This window comes from Crinia signifera, chromosome 5, assembly GCF_055691185.1.
Source record: "Crinia signifera chromosome 5, ASM5569118v1, whole genome shotgun sequence".
NCBI classification, from domain to species: domain Eukaryota; kingdom Metazoa; phylum Chordata; class Amphibia; order Anura; family Myobatrachidae; genus Crinia; species Crinia signifera.
In genome coordinates, this window is record NC_139221.1 from 243815602 (window position 1) to 243818103 (window position 2502).

The window sequence follows — 2502 nt, forward strand, 5'->3', positions numbered from 1 at the left end:
GACAGGAGTAGAGGTACTTATGAAAACATATTATTCCTACCCCGTTCTCCTTAAGTAATTTCAAGCATACACCAGCATTGGGATTGGAATATATGTTCTTTTTATATTGTTGCTATTTGGCTTTAACTCATGTCATATATACACACTGCCCTTTGTGTGTATAAATAAAAGTTTTTAGCATTTTTTACCACCAAGAAGGTAATCATTATTTCAATATCCACCTGAGCGCCTTACATCCAGAATTCCTATTTTGTTGTTTCACTATTGTCGTATAATACTGGCCAGTGAGGATTTCTCTGGAACTTGGCTGCTGGGAAGGGCGCTTTTGAATACAATCACACAGTGCTCCATTTACCTTCTTAGGGATACTATTTTAAAATATATTTAAACATAAATATGTCCATATATATCAGTATATATTTATTTCGGATACATTATTCAGATCACAGTTTAGCAGCAGATAAGAAGAGGGGCTACATTTCCTAAGATACAGAAAAATATAGGTCTTGCTTCCTTTGTTGCCTGCAAACAGAGGCAAAATGTATAGTTAGTTATAGCAAGAATGCATACCTCTCATCATTGGATGAAAACCAATCAGTAATCAAGGCAAAAGGACCCCACCTTCAATCTACTCAGTCACACCTGCAATCCTCTGTACCACTACCCAGACATACTGTATCCATATCGGTAGACTTAGCCATTTAGAAGGTGATTACTTAGACATTTAAGGAAGGGGTTGTGCCCTGCCCTCTCCCCACACAAACCAAGCACACATTGGCAGGATGTCCCACTACCTTCCTGTGATTTGGAACTAGGGCGCAGCCCATACATGCCTATGTCTTCCAGGCAGCTCAAAGAAAATGACACATCCCACCCCTGCAACTCCACATCATCGCGTCACCACCCATTGTCCGATGAGCTGATCGTGATCTGCAATTTTCAGACAATTACGCATGGGCCTGAATCAGGCTCAATGACTGGGCTGGTTGTTGAGTGGTACCAGTGCAGACAAGATGGAGAAGGGTAGAGCTGTAGTGGTGGGTGTTTGTATGTGCCTTGGGCCCCTGAAAAGCTTTATTCCTCCCTGAGGCGAATAATACTGTACATTTTCCTGTACGCTGAGTTCTACGCATTTCTGCAGACAGTCATAACCACACTATACAGATGTGTCATTTACAATGATGCATACACATTGCAGTAGGAGACTCATAACTTTTCCAGAGGTGCATACTGTATATACTTGCTCTCACAAAACCGTGGGTGGAACAAATGTGGGCAGCTTAATGTATTATAATTGTGTGGCAAACAACAAATCGGTACTTTATTTTAGAATCCATCATCAGTATTAGCTCCACTGGCACAATTCCTATATGACGAGTAAATATATTTTTCATGAAAATGAGGGTATTCATGTGTACATGACAATTCCTTTAACACCACTTCACTGTTTTTAGCCTTTGTAATAATGTCATATTACAACCCAACTATGCCCCAGATGGAGAGGTGATTTATACACAACAATGCATATGGCACATGATTGGAAACATATACACTATGATGTAATACAGAAGGATTTTAAATTCTCCATTAGCTTCAGGTGATTGTATAAACAGTGCGGACATAGGCATACATGAAGGGAAGTAGGCTTTTTTAGAATATATCTTGCAATACAATAAATATATTTTTTAGAGGATAAATGTTAATTTGATTCTTGTTTTGTGAGTTAGAGCCGAGGGGTCATACAGCAGCTGGGTTATTAAAGAACCAATAAACCTAAAATACAAGTTATTTCATATAAAGGATCTACTTTAAAGATAACATTCATACATTTATATGAAGGCTTCTGGAGATTAAAAGTGCTGAAGATATTTGAGATAAAGATATTAACGTGAGAGAAAATACATTTTCTAATACACAGCAAACTCTTTTCAATGCATTAAGCCACTATAGCATCTTTTAAGAAATTGGGTTATAAAAATAGTTTATACTCTATACACAAGTACATAAGATATGAAAATTGGTTCAAATATATGGCAATTTTGTTAGTTGCCCTTTTATATTTTTCATCTATATTTACATATTTAATTATTTGATGTAATTTAGATATACTTGCATATATGTATATAGTATAAGGGTAAATTGACTAACGGTCACATTTAATCAATTATAATCTGAGACAAATGTTGGGCTTCCAGGGCTAAACACAAATTTACTAATACTTAAAATTTAAAATGATCTGATAGTGTGACTGGTATGCCGGGTGGACAGTCAGGATTCCAACAGTCAGTATACCAACATCGGAATCCCGACTGCCGGTACTCTGCCAGGAGGTGAGTGCAAAGAACCCCCTTGCGCTTGCCACAGATTCTATTCTCCCTCTATGGGGGTCGTTGACCACACAAGGGAGAATAGCCCTTTAAGGCTTCATCTACACATTGCATTTTAGCAGAGTGCAGTCAAACTGTTTACCAGGATGCAGTTTCTTGTGTCTATACATTACGT